The sequence below is a fragment of the Mauremys reevesii genome, linkage group 12 (assembly GCF_016161935.1).
Source record: "Mauremys reevesii isolate NIE-2019 linkage group 12, ASM1616193v1, whole genome shotgun sequence".
Taxonomy (NCBI): domain Eukaryota; kingdom Metazoa; phylum Chordata; order Testudines; family Geoemydidae; genus Mauremys; species Mauremys reevesii.
This window is the reverse complement of record NC_052634.1, coordinates 21,628,807-21,643,432: the sequence shown is the minus strand read 5'-3', so window position 1 is coordinate 21,643,432 and position 14,626 is coordinate 21,628,807. Positions and strand designations below refer to the sequence as shown.

Below are 14,626 nucleotides of genomic sequence, written 5' to 3'. Positions count from 1 at the left end.
TTTGTGACACCCACCCCCCAACTCCTTCCCGGAGCTCTAGCTGAAGGCAGAGCATTGGCCTGAGCGGCCAAGAAGAGGTTCCAGCTGTGAAGAAAGCAGGACTTGCAGCACAAAGTGAGCACAACCATGAGGGGACTCAAATCCTGAATCATCCAATCCACAGGGAGATGCCTTATCCTTTAGGCCACATGATGAAGGGGTCTAAGCTCTTCTTTGGAAAAGCCGGACACTGTGTTTCTCAGGTCATCTGCTGAGGGGGCCGAGACGCTCTGGGCACAAGAAGTTAAGTTCCCAGCGACAAGTGAGACTTAATTGTATGGAGCCAGGTGCAGGGCTTTGGCAGGGAGGCTCGGGCATGGGGGATTGAGGTGCAGCGGATGGACCGGCTGCCTAGGCACAGAGATTTAGTCTCCCTGAGGAGGAGGAGGAATCCTGCTGCCAGGCAGTGGCTGTGCAGAAAAAGAGGAGGGGTTCCTGGGCCTTTTTTTGCCTCTCTTTTGCCTGCCTGCTCACTCTTGCCTGCACACTGGGATAATCACTCTTGTGGTGAATGGTGAAGATGTTTCCTAGCAAGCCCAGGTAGCTCAGTTGGTAGAGCATCAGGCTCTTAATCTGAGGGTCCAGGGTTCAAGCCCCTCTCTGGGTGCTCAGCTTTTAAGTTGCCTTGTGTGCCAGGAGCCAAACTCTGTTCACAGTCACAGAGGGATTCCCAGAAGCCGTGACTATTTCCTGGAAAGGTTCCTTTCCTTAGCAATCAGGAGAAAGGCCGCAGGTGCAGATAGCGCAGGAGCAGGTCTAGAACATTCAGTCTCTGGCTGGCAGGAAGCGCTGTGGGGCCAGGTGCTGAGAAAGCCCAGAGGGGGAGCAGCAGAGATGAGGGGAAGGGAGACAGAGAAGCAGTGAGGACAGAGCACAAGTGTAAAGGGGGCATCTGGTCTGGCTATTGTGGGGAACTTGCCTGGTTTATACATGACCCTGGTGGAATTGGCCAGCGGAAGAATCTGAGTCCCCACCCCCTTACCCAGAGGCTGCCTGACCTCGAGGACTGTTAGGATACAGAGATTCAGGCCTGTCTGCAGAGGCCTGTACTTTAAGAATTTAGGTGTATTTTTATCACTTAGCTAGTTATAAAGATATAAAAGAAAGAATAAAAAATCACTGTCTGTCTGTGTAATGGCCTTCTCTCACTGTGACAGTCTGAGGCCTGGTTGTTCGGCTAAGCAGCAAAGGCAGCCATAAGCTGGGAAGTGTATGGTCACATCCTCACATTCCCAACTAGTCACATTGAAATAAGGTGCGATTGGGCTGTGAGGAATACAATCCTGTCCTGATATTCCATCACCTCCAGAGAAAGGGAAACTTAGTTTGGTAGCATCATCCTGTCTGGCAAGAACTCACTTATCAATAGACACAGCTGGAAAACCCTTATGTCTGTATAGATGTAGTTGTGAAATCCTCCCTTCTGTATTGTTTTGTATGTTTATTTGCATGGTCTCTGTCTGGTTCTGTGATTGTTTCTGTCTGCTGTATAATTAATTTTGTTGGGTGTAACCAGTGAAGGTGGTGGAATATAATTGGTTAGATAATCACGTTACAGTATATTAGGATTGGTTAGTTACATTTCAGTAAAATGATTGGTTAAGGAATAGCTAAGCAAAACTCAGGTTTTACTATATAGTCTGCAGTCAATCAGGAAGGGGGGGAGGGGGGAAATGGGACCGGGGATGGGTGAATTGGGATCCTGTTTTGCTACAGGGGGAAATGGGAACAGGGGATGGGAACAGAAACAGGGACACAGGCAAGGCTCTGTGGTGTCAGAGCTGGGAAGGGGGACACTAAGGAAGGAAACTGGAATCATGCTTGCTGGATGTTCGCCCCAATAAACATTGAATTGTTTGCGCCTTTGGACTTCGGGTATTGTTTCTCTCTGTTCATGCGAGAAGGACCAGGGAAGTAAGAGGGTGAAGGAATAAGCCCTCTAACATTGTCATTTGTTGTTCTAGGCTCCACATTCACATCCCACTCCTGACACAATCACTGTCTTCTGTCTGACGAAATAGCCTAATTTCAACCTCTCCTGTAACATTACACCACCAACTATTCAGCATTTGTATGAGAAAAGTTGGAGGGAATTCAAACATCTTCAAATGGCAAAACTTCCCCCCCGGCCTGGTCACTGAATCCTATGGTGAGAAACTTTCTGTGCATTTCAGTTTCTTGTATTGTTGGATGGGGCCTGAGGTGCTGGAAGGGAAATGTCCATGGAAAACTTGGACATCACTGTTGTCCAAAAAAAGGCAGGTGTTAGACACAATCGCTTCTCGTATTCCCATGGAATCCGAGTCTAGCTGAAGAATTTCTGTCTATCCTATAGAGATCTTCAGGTCGAGTCAGCGCCTTTAAAAAATATTTACTGAGCAAAAAGCCATTCTTTGCCTTGTTGATAAGGATAAGAAGCCCTCTTTTCCTTTCCATTTCAAATGCAAAATGAATGGAGATTTTCATTGAAAAACTTCTGGTTTTCAGGGGGAATTGAACCCAGGCCATGGCTGTTAAAACACCAGAACCTGCTGCTTAAAGCACCAGAGAGGGCTGTTTTTTTCTGACAGCCAGTGTTGTTTTTCTCAGCCTCCTACTTCACCAATGTCAGACTCTGAGTGCAGTTAAGCTCTGGAATAGGCGCCCAAAGGTGTCTGTGGTGTCTCTGTCCTCAGAGGTTTTTAAGAAGAGGTTGAACAAACCTCTGTCGAGGATACTCTGCATATACTTGGTCCCATAGACAACCTGCTCTGGCTCTATCTGCTACCTTCATCGTGTTTGGATGTAAAGGTGGGAAATGATGGGGAAATTGGCCCCTCTTTCAAGTTTAAATGTTGTAACTTCTACATCTAGACCGGGGTGGCCAACCAGAGCCAACGTAACTGCCAAACGTGCACCTTTGTATGCAACTGCTGAGTCAGTTGTGAACCTTGCTACCATTATCATTATCCCTTTGAAATAATGATGGTGATGGACACTTGGCTGTATATCCCAGAGTGCCCTGGACGTCTGCAGGCTGCGTTAGCCAATCCAACCATTCGGCACTTACAGATGGGCACCTCTGTATTGTGCCTGAGTCTTGTACAGCTATGAATGGCTGGTAGATGCCGATATTTTCCCGTCTTTTTAACCAGCACTAATACCCAGCCAGGCCAGGGCTGGGAAGAGAGAGAGAGCAGCAGGTTTCCCCTATTGTGGCCGTCTCGCTTTTTCTTGACTAGCTTCACCTCTGCACCAACTTGTGTTTTTCATATGTGAGCCTGGCTAGCTCAGTTGGTAGAGCATCAGACTTTTAATCTGAGAGTCCAGGGTTCAAGTCCCTGGTCAGGTGAAAAACTTCTTACTGTGAGTATAAAAATCTGTGTCTCTGGAGTCTTGTTCAGTGTTACTCTTTCTCTCCAGGATTTTGCCTTTCCTAAGAAGGGCCTTTCTGTGGGGGGGATTGAAGGAGCAACTCCTTGACATCCCCTCTGTCCTTGCAGGCTGGAGGAATAAAGTCCTCTGGGCATATGGCATGTTCCTCCCCTGCACACACAAACACACAGAATATTCATAAGGAATTAGAATTAGAATCCACCATTTTCCTTGGGAGCTTGTTTCTGTCGTGAATCATCCTCGCTGTTGAATATTTGTGCCTTAGTTGTAATATGAAATTTCTCTTTTCACCTTCCAGCCATTGGGTCTTGTTATGCCTTTCTCTGCTCGATTAAAGAGCCCTTTCATAGCCAATCTTTTCTCTCCATTAAGGCCCTTCAACACTTCAGTGAAATCACCTTTCAATCTTCTTTTGATAAGCTAAACAGGTTGAGCTCGTTCAATAGCAAAGAGCCACCAAATGTTCTGAGGGCTGGAGAAAAATGTCTTCTAGGGAAAGTGGTGGATTCTCCATCTCTTGATATCATTTAATGAAGACTAGATGCCTTTCTGGAATGTGTTTGCCCAAAAGTAGCTATTGTGTCATACAGGAGGCCAGTAATATGCAGGGGGTCAAATAAGATGCTCTAGTGGTCTCTTCTGGCCATAAAGTTGACTAATTTCTGAAAAACTGAGTGTAGCATTGGGAGCAGCATCTGATGTTTTCCTGTCTAGCCGGCTTGCTTCCTAGAACGAACGCTCCTTGAGTGGGGTGATCCACAGGGAGTAGCTCAAACCTCCACAGTGCCTGGCCAGGGGCAGGACATTAGCACAGCAAGAGAGGGGTGTGGCAGTGACATCACAAAGGCCTTTTACAGGACCTCAGACTATTGGTCAAAGGTGGTGGGGAGGTGGTGACCTCACAGAGAGATGCTGACATCAGCCAGGCAGGACAGGGGCGAGGGGCCAGGGAAACCTCAGAGACCCCTGTGGCTTTGCTTCAGCAAGTCTCCTTCTCCAGGTCTCTCTTTGAGGACTGCGAGAGTATTCGGGTTCAGGCATGTGAGTGCCAGGAGGAACCTCTTTCGAGTTTTCTCTTTCCCTTTAGTGATTTTACTAGAAAACAGCCGTCCCTGTTTAGAAGGTAAGAGCCTCCTCAAGGGAAGGGGTGTCATGGGTGTGTCACAGTTCGGATGCCAGTGGCCCCCCTACACTGTCAGGAAGTTCCCGCCACCCTGCTCTGTGTTCGCAGGGCGGGAGAGAGCAGCATCCACGGCAGTGATTTGCTCCTGGCTGCCGGAGCAGAGCAGCAGGCTCAGCTGTCAGAACTTCCCAGAGCAATGAAAGGGGAGGGGCCTGTGGCTCTGTAACAGGAATGCAGGGCAGGCGAGTTCACAGAGGGCATTGTGGGATACTGGGGAAGGCCAGTTATGGTGATATAATGAACAGCAGCGTTTACTCTGTTACTTTAAGTTTCCTGCAAAAAGCTCTAGATTCTGGCAGCCACAATGAGCATTTGGGTGAGAGCTCAGGACCTCTCATCAAAGTCGTTTTATTTTGTCAGCAAAACAGGGCACTTTTGTCACCAGACATGGCATTGCAGTGTGTGCACCAGCCACAAGCTACCGACCGAGAGAGCGTTGTGTGTTTTTCACACACCTGAGCAATATAATTCTGCTGAAACAACTTTGTAGTGCAGACCTGGCCAAAGATTCACACACACACAGCTTGCAAGGAAAACCTCACCTGCTCCTCTGCTTTGCAGAATCCAAACACAAGCAAAGCTTGTCAGGCCCTGGTGGCGATGGCAGGGAGTCAGGTGTGGGCAGACAGTCTGTTATAGCTACCCCCAGGCACCATGGCTTAGTTGGCTAAAGCTTCTGTTTCATAAAAAGAAGATCCTAGGTTTAACTCCCAGTGGGGACTGGTTGTTAGGGCACCTGCTATTGGCTACTATCAGAAGACAAGGTTCAGAGCTAGATGGGCCTTTGGTCTGGCCCAGTGTGGTTTTTCTTATGGTTTAAATAACACTCACAGGCACTGATAATAGAGTTACTGAACATTTGGGAGTTAGGAGCGGGTAGGTCAGTGGTCCAGTCCCCACACAGATGACCCCTGTTTCCCTCTGGGACAGGGGCAGGTCTGAGCTCTCCCCCAAATGCTCATTGTGGCTGCCAGAATCTGTGAGCAGCTTGTTTAGTTTACAGCAAAGGTTGAGTCCTGCTTTGTGCACCGTGTGTGAGAATGAAAATCCTAAAGCCCCCTTTGAAATAACGAAAGCAGCAGGACGTGTGATTGTCCCTGCCCCAAAGCAGACAGACCAATGGAGAAATGCCGTCGAGTCCAAGGTAATACTCCGCTGCCATTTTACCTTTTTTGCTTGCTAAACTCCTTCTTATCTGCCTGGCCCAGGCTGTTCTCTGCCTCAGCTGCTGCTCCCGGCCTGCTCTAGAGTCAAACACGCAGGGCCCCCAGGGGAACAGAGGCTGGGACAGGGCAGCAGCCTGGGCTGGGCTGGGAAGATGCTGGGAGTTCTCGTTCCCTGAGAACTGTCCTGGCTCCCTTCTCAACAGCAAACAAATCAATTCCACGTCCCCTCCCCAGAAAAACCAGCCTGGAGCCAAGGGCAGCAGGGGAGGATTCCCTGCAGTTCCCACCGAGGCAGGAGAGAACCCAGGGTGTTTGTAGCAGAGCTTATGGAACTGACGTGGGGAAACCACCCTTTAATAACAGGCAGTTCCAGTTTAAGCTCAGTGTTTTTAACAATTTCTACAACATTAAATAACCCTTCAATCATAGTGTCACCATCCATAACATTGCTTCAGCCTTATAGGTTCCTAAGTGCACAACTAAACATCTCTTCAAACACAAGGGAGTGGAGATCAGTCAGTGTTCAGAGTCATCCCATATAAAAGAACCATGTTGTCATACATACTGGCCCCATCATGTGGCCATCGCCTTTCCCTCCTCTCTGTTAAAAGTTTTAGTATTTTGCACAGAAACTTTTTTCCCTCAGGAGAGTCCTGGGAACCAGGGCTGCCAGCCAGACAAACACCTTTAAGAGGCGGCATAATCTGTCAAAAAATGATCTCCCTCCTTCAGTTCAGTGACACCCTGAAATGTTACTTATCAGGGCAGAGCCAGAGGATTGAAAGCAGCTACATGAAACCCCTGTGTAGCTAACAGGAATGAACACAAACACTCCCTTGTATCTGAAGAGATGTTTAGTTTTACCCTTGGTAAACTACAAGACTAAAGGGAAAGGCAGTGGTGGTGCCAGATATAAAGAGTGAAACACGAGACAATCATCATAGTTATGCCCATAGTGACTGCAAATTATTTCTAAATTCTTCTTATTATCATCAGTGTATTATTTTCTCTGGAGTCTAGACATTGACTATATCTTGACCAAGAAATTTAGATCTTGATAAAATAATCGACTATCCCTGGTTAAGGCGATGGACTTGATACCCAGTGGGGTGTCCCTACACAGGTACAAGTACCAACAACAGTGGCTGCCTTTTAGCCATAGATTTTAATCAGGGCAATAAATTGATACAAATTCCTGTTAAATAATTTCTCAGCCAGAGTCCATCACGCACATTCCTTAGGGCATTGGGCCACCATGTGGACGTTTCATTTCCCTCCTCAGTTTCACACAGAGACACAATTTCCTTTGCACAGATCCATGAACAGCAAAACCTCCCTGTGTCTCTTGTCTGAGCCAGGGCATTCGATTCCATTGAAACCTTCTCTCCTGCAATGGTGATGGTCAGACAGAGAGGACGTTGCCACTTTCACCTCTGACAGTGAGATATTGGCTCAGCTCTTTCTTTATGCTGCTGTTGTTAGTCCATGAAACATCAGGGATGGAATGCAAGGCTGAGCTCACACACCAACTCCCTGAAACATTTCAGTGCCCCAGAGAAATCCTGACCCTGGCTGTTGGAATGATATGGTGGAGATTCGAATAGGAAAGGGACTGTCTGAATTGTCAGTGTGGGGAATGAACAACAACCTATAGCAATGTCATTAACCACAAACACACTCTCATCCTGCTCCAGCTGGAAGGGAAATGGGCAGGAACTCTTGCTGTTCAGCCATGGACACACTTACACTAATGCAGCCGTGAGTGTGCTGGGGGAGCTGGTCTGAGCAATTTGAAGTGACAATTCTGTGAGAAAAGAATCATGGTGTAGTGAAGTAACTGTACATTAAATACTTGTGGCTGAGTGGTTAAGATGATAGACTAAAAATCTGTTGGGGTCTCCCCACGCAGGTTTGAATCCTGCCAACTATGGAGGCATTAGTATGTTGCTAGTGCCTGAGTGTCCATAGAGCCAGATCTGGTCTCACTGTGAGGCTGGTTACACTTAAAATGCTGCTGTGACACTGCTCTAGCACTGTGGAGTAGACAGCTGCTACAGTAACTGGAGGGGTTTTGCATCCCTGTAATAGCTACATTGACAGAACAATCTTTCTTTTCATTTAGCACTATCTAACCATGGCTTAGGTCAGCTTAATTATACTGGTTTTGGGGTTTTTCACACCCTGAAAGACCATCATGCTCTACCAACTGAGCTAGCTAGATTTAAAGTCAGTCAACTGCCCAGTCTCCATGTAGAAGGAGCCCTGAGGGTGTTTATTTTTGAGCTGAGGTTCCCTGTCTGACATTTGCCTTCTTTCCTGGTCCGTTATGTCTCCAGCGAGCAAACCGGACCTGTCACAAGGCTGGTTAGATGCTGCTTTCTAGCCCAGAGAGCTGGGGTTGATTTAACATGCTGCCGCCATCAGCTGGTCAGAGTAACCAGGGTGGGAGGGTGGAATTTAGGATTCTCCCACCAAGGGGAGGTGCTGTTGGACTCATCTAGTGGGGGAAAGTCTGAGTCTGAGTTCCCCACATGCCACACACACATTTTCACAGGGAATCAGGTCCCCTGGGGAAAAACTCAAAAGAAGCCCAGGCCCAGGAGTGTCAGAGAAAGGAATCACTGTTTGCCTTAAGAGGTGGGTGAGGGAAACCTGCAGGTCCTTAGATCCCTCCAGCGCCTGATAGAACCATTTGTGGGGAAGCCGAGGAGGACAAGGAGACGGGAAAAGGGCTTGCAACTGTTGTGCAATCCCCATGCTCCCAGCAGAAGGGTCCGGGGGGCTCAGCACTCAGAACTCACAAGATGGCAAAGCTCAGAACCCCGTTACACAGAGTCAGACTGTGATCAGCTCACGCTCAGGGGGAGCAACACCCTTCCCTTGGTCTCTATGCCAGAGCTCCTATCAGCTCAGTGTCCTTCCCGCAAGAGCGGGCTGCTGAGACGGTTGCGATGGGGTAAATGAAGGCAGAGGAGGATTGTTCCTCATGTGGTTTTTTTGTGTGGCTCTGTGATCCTGCTGGAGGAAGCATCATTTGAGTTTGTTTCAGTGACTTGGGTTGGGCTGAGGTTGTGATCCTGAGCACAGGGGTTCCTGCACTCTCTGCTCCTAGCCCCTCAGGGAATGGACAATGGAACGATTTCAGAAAGTGGATAGAAAGTAGCCTAAGAAAGTGTAACATAAGTGAGAAGAAAAATAACATCAGCTCTCTGGTGGTCTAGTGGTTAGGATTTGGCACTTTCACTGCCAAGGCCTGGGTTCAATTCCCAGTCAGGGAAAAGTGACTTTAAACCAGAAATGCTTCAGTTATTCTTCACTTGCAATGTAAACGAATCCGTGGTATTTTCCTGATTCCCCCCATCTTCCCAGTGTCTCCATGGCAGGGCTGACTTCAGGCACCACAGCAGCAAGCAGGTGCCTGGTGCGACCAATGGAAAGGGGAGGCTTCAGCAGCAGTTTGGCCCTCTTGGAGGGAAGGACTTGCTGCTGATTGCAGCTTTCCCCCCCCCCCCCTGCTTGGGGCGGCAAAAACGCTGGATCTGGCCCTGCTCCATGGAAGACAATTTGTTAAATCCCAGATGAGTGCAGTTCTATCAGTTCTCAGCCTGAGTCCTTAGGTCTTAATCCTGAGGATATTGTCCCATCATGGGGCCATTTCCCGCCTCTCTTTCCTAGGGAAGCACAATTTTCCTTGCACAGACACAGGAACAGCAAGATCTTTCTCTGTCCCTTGTGCAAAGCAGGAGGCCAAATTCCATGGAAACAATGGACAAGCAGGGGGCCCTGGACACATCCAGCCCTGGCTGTGAGATGTTCCCTCCCCTCTTTCTTTATGCCCCTGTTGTTATTTCATGGATTGTCTGGGATGGGGGAAAAGCTGAGTTCACTGCAGGTGGAGGGGAAAAAGGACCCTGAAAATCTCAGGACCCAACCCCTGCTACCAGGATCACCGAGGTGCTGGGGATTTGAGTAGGAAAGGGACTGTGTGAATTGTCAAGGTGGGGAATGAATAACAATCTACCACAAGATCCACCTCATTAACCACTGACACAGGCTAATCCTGCTGTCGATAGAAGGGAAACTAGGAATGATTCTTTGCTGTTCAGCCATGGAAACAGTGACCCAATTGCACCGCAGTGAATGTGCTGGGGAAAGCTGGACTTCACAGGCAGGTGGAAACACCTGGAGCTCCCCACCCCACTTCTGCGGCCAGGGTGAAGTGTTGAGCTGCTCACAGCGTCCCCCACCATGACCTTGCAGCACGGGGTGGCAGCACCCCCCACCCAATGCAGGGGAGAGGGCTGAACGTATCTAACACTCTCTGCCCCACACATAGAATCTGGCCCTGCTGCAAAGTGACCCCTATGAACAATTAACCTCCAGGAGAGCAGGATTGGCCCTCAGAGAGGGGAATGGGCTTCTCGTGAGGCTTATAGGTCACTGGATGCAGTGGAAACAGGAGGGCTCTGAGTGTAATCCATAGCCCACCTAAACCATCTGGGGATGTAGCTCAGTGGTAGAGCACATGCTTTGCATGTATGAGGCCCTGGGTTCAATCCCCAGCATCTCCAAGTTCATTTTTTCACCCTGGTGCTTTGCTCATGCCCAGAGGGGATGTGGCCCACCAGTCTCCCTGCACCAGTTTCAATCCTGCTCACTAAGGGGCAAGTGCCAATTGCATGGAAGGTCTGGGGGGTGGTTTCTGCTCCTAAGTCACCTTGGTACATGTAAGATTCCCACCCGCTGTGCTGCTTGGGACAAGGGTAGATGAGAAGGGCGAATCCTCCAGCACCGGAGGGAAAGGTCCCATCTGCACAGACTGAGAGGCAAGGAAACACAGGGGCAGTCAGTGCTCAGAGAGGAGAGAGGTCAGTGATTTACACCCAACAGGGGACACTGTCTTTTTGAGGCGAGTGCAGTTTGCTTGGGATGATGCTGATGATGGATAGAAAAAAGGCTGGAGTCAATGACAGATGAGACCACAGAAGGGGAAGGGGAATGGCAGCCCCACAGAAGGTCCTGGGTGCTCAGATGCCCCAGTTATTGCACCCTGGCCTGTCACAGAGAGAGAAAAGACACTGAGGGACCCAGCCCCCCTACAGTGATCCCATGGACAAGAACCTGGTTGGGAGTGGGGTGAAGGTTCCCTCTGGGCAAAGGGGAGCTGAAATCCCTCAGTGTCCTGGAGTTTAAGCAATGGAAGCTTCAAACCCTGCTGAGGTGCATCATCAGAAGGTTGGGCTGGACGGGGCGGCAGGTTTGTACAATTTTTGGTGGTGCCCAGAATGGGACCAAGTCCTGCCCCCCCCCCCCCCCACACACACTTGCCTAAGTCTCTGGGAGGGAGTTTGGGTGTGGGAGGGAGAGGGGCTGGGCTCTGGGAGAGTTTGGGTGCAGGGTCTGGGCTCAGTAGGGGATTGTGCTGCAGGAGGGTGTGCAGGGGGCAAGCTCTTGGAGGGAAGTTGGGTGCAGGTGTGGGGTCTGGATTGGGGTTGGGGGTGCAGGAGAGGGTGAGGGGTGCAGCATTTACCTCGGGCATCTCCCAAAAGCAACCTGCACCCTCCTCTGGCAGCAGCCCCTAAGCGGGAGGGCCAGGGGTGTCTCTGTGCATGGCTGCCCGCAGACTTCACCCTTGCAGCTCCCATTGCCACAGTTGGCAGAGTTGGCACTCAGGGCGGGGCAGCGCACGGAGACCTCCCCCACACCAGGGACGTGCCAGCCGTTTCCGGGAGTGACGTGCCACATGGAGTGAGGGTGGGCAGGAAACCGCCTTAGCCCCCTTGTGCTGCTGGCGGTGGTGGCAGGGGTCCCCGGGCCCTTTTAAATTGCCCAAGGGTGGCAGGCAGCACTGAGGGGGACACTCCCAAGGGCCTAACGTTGCTTTGCACAAGGATAAATCTTGGAACAGGACAGAAATGAAATGGCGGCAGAACCTAAGGAATTAAAAGCCTCCGGATTCTTGTGTGTGCACTGACTCCGAACGGAAACTGTAATTTGACTCGCTTTGTGTCTGCGGCTGGTAAAATATCAAGGCAAAATCATTCCAGTGATTGTGACCCTGGGATTGAGGAGGCTTTGGTCTTATTAAAATGTAACTAGCATGTTACACTTGTGTTTTTAAAGGTGGCTTCCCCAAGCAATCCCAAGTTGTTCTTCCCACAGCTGGCTGATGGGGGCAGCAGGGGATCTCCCCAATCTGGGGGAATCTCTCTGGGCCCCACTGTTAATTCTCCATCCTTTCTCTCCCTAACCATGCCCACCCCTCCCCCCTCCATTATCAACGTTTTGGAGCAACCCCTCCCTCCCTCCCTCCATTTATGGGATACAGACTCTGTGACAGAGTCTGACTGGGGCTCCTCTCTGCACGGCCCCAGTGGGGAAGGAAAGAGACTGGAGGGAGGGGGAGAAGACGGGCAGAAGGAGTCAAATGGGGCTAAACCAAAACAGAGATTTTCTTTCTGTCAAAATATCCTGGAGTCTCATGGCTGAAAAGCCGCATCTTGAGTTAGGTTTGATGCATCAGCCTTTCAATTACCAGGCAAAGGTGTGAATCACAGAGACTGATAACTGCCTGCTTCCCAGCTTTGCCTAAGGCTTTGGCTACACTTGCACTTCAAAGCGCTGCCGCAGCGCTTTGAAGCGCTAAGTGTAGTCAAAGCTCCAGCACTGGGAGAGAGCTCTCCCAGCGCTGTCCGTACTCCACCTCCCTGTGGGGAATAACGGACAGAGCTGGGAGCCGCGCTCCCAGCGCTGGGGCTTTGACCACACTGGCGCTTTGCAGCGCCGCAATTTGCAGCGCTGGAGAGGGTGTGTTTTCACACCCTGCTGCAGCGCTGCAAATTTGCAAGTGTAGCCAAGGCCTGAGAAGCACCTGCACTGGAGACTGAAGGGACAACCATAAAGAACCCAACTGACTCTTCCGATATGGCCGTATTTTTTTTACCCCACTGGGTGCAGCACCGGGTATGGGATGGCCGATAGTGGCGGAAGGGGGAGGAGATTAGGAAGGCCCCCGCCGCCCCTGTGTTTTTCTATTCCCACCTTACATCCTACAGGATTTTCAGTGGGTGGCTAGGTGGAAGGTGCTTCCAGGATGGCTTCATCCGCAACAGTGGACACCCTCACAGCAGTGGCAGCCACAGCAGCAAGCCCACTCCCCATTTCGGCTCAGTCTGAACAGAGGTCAATGTACCACTGGGTGAGACAGGCCAATTTTAGGGAGCTTCCTCTGAAGGTGAGCAACTGTCCCCAGAACTTACTGACAGGAGCTTTAAAGTATTTGCAAATGTGCACAGCCGGCATGTGCAGAGCAAAGGCGGCCCGGGGCACTGTGTCAGGCTCTGGCACCGCTCGAGACAATGGACCATCTTCAGCCACCAGGCGACCCAGGATCTAAGGCAGGAATGGGGTGAGGAAGCAAGTCAAGCTGAGCAAGGCAGGCAAAAATTCATCTCGCCTTCATGGGCGCTCGCAATGATACCCTTTTTGTGTGCCAGGGCTGACAAAAACCTCCCAGACAGAGAAGCAGCAGGCCAAAAAAGCAGCAGTGGTATTCTATCTGCTATCCAAGATCCATAAACGTAGAAATCCTGGATGCCCCATCATTTCAGGCAATGGCACCCTGACAGCAGGATTGTCTGGCTGTGTAGACTCCCTCCTCAGGCCCTACACTACCAGCACTCCCAGCTATCTTCGAGACACCACTGACTTCCTGAGGAAACTACAATCCATTGGTGATCTTCCAGAAAACACCATCCTGGCCACTATGGATGTGGAAGGCCTCTACACCAACGTTCCACACAAAGATGGACTACAAGCCTTCAGGAACAGTATCCCTGATAATGTCACGGCAAACCTGGTGGCTGAACTTTGTGACTTTGTCCTCACCCATAACTATTCCAGATTTGGGGACAATGTATACCTTCAAGTCAGTGGCACTGCTATGGGTACCCGCATGGCCCCACAGTATGCCCACATTTTTATGGCTGACTTAGAACAACGCTTCCTCAGCTTTCATCCTCTAATGCCCCTACTCTACTTGCGCTACACTGATGACATCTTCATCATCTGGACCCATGGAAAAGAAAACCCTTGAGGAATTCCACCATGATTTCAACAATTTCCATCCCACCATCAACATAAACCTGGACCACTCCACACAAGAGATCCACTTCCTGGACACTACTGTGCTAATAAGCGATGGTCACATAAACACCACCCTATACCAGAAACATATTGACTGCTATGCTTACCTACATGCCTCCAGCTTTCATCCAGACCACATCATACAATCCATTGTCTACAGCCAAGCTCTAAAATACAACTACATATGCTCCAACCCCTCAGAAAGAGACAAACACCTACAAGATCTCTATCGAGCATTCTTACAAGTACACTACCCACCTGCTGAAGTGAAGAAACAGATTGACAGAGCCAGAAGAGTACCCAGAAGTCACCTACTACAGGACAGGCCCAAGAAAGAAAGTAACAGAATCCCACTAGCCGTCACCTTCAGCCCCCCAACAAAAACCTCTCCAGCGCATCATCAATGATCTACAACCTATCCTGAAGGACAATGCCTCACTCTCACAGCTCTTGGGACACAGGCCTGTCCTTGCTTACAGACAGCCCCCCAACCTGAAGCAAATACTTACCAGCAACCAAACAACAGAAACACTAACCCAGGAACCTATCCTTGCAACAAAGCCCATTGCCAACTCTGTCCACATATCTATTCAGGGGACACCATCATAGGACCTAATCACATCAGCCACACTATCAGAGGCTCATTCACCTGCACATCTACCAATGTGATATATGTTATTATGTGCCAGCAATGCCCCTCCACCATGTATATTGGCCA

The 14,626-nt window shown here is 49.9% G+C and overlaps 4 non-coding genes across 4 annotated transcripts; all 4 read left to right on the top strand.

Moving 5' to 3' along the window:
- Nucleotides 1–573: 573 nt before the first annotated feature.
- TRNAK-CUU lies at nucleotides 574–646 on the top strand. Its single transcript has one exon. It is a non-coding gene; the product is annotated as a tRNA-Lys (tRNA).
- A 2,651-nt stretch (nucleotides 647–3,297) lies between these two features.
- Nucleotides 3,298–3,370, top strand: TRNAK-UUU. Its single transcript has one exon. It is a non-coding gene; the product is annotated as a tRNA-Lys (tRNA).
- A 5,599-nt stretch (nucleotides 3,371–8,969) lies between these two features.
- Nucleotides 8,970–9,041, top strand: TRNAE-UUC. Its single transcript has one exon. It is a non-coding gene; the product is annotated as a tRNA-Glu (tRNA).
- A 1,221-nt stretch (nucleotides 9,042–10,262) lies between these two features.
- TRNAA-UGC lies at nucleotides 10,263–10,334 on the top strand. The gene has a single exon. It is a non-coding gene; the product is annotated as a tRNA-Ala (tRNA).
- Nucleotides 10,335–14,626: the final 4,292 nt, after the last annotated feature.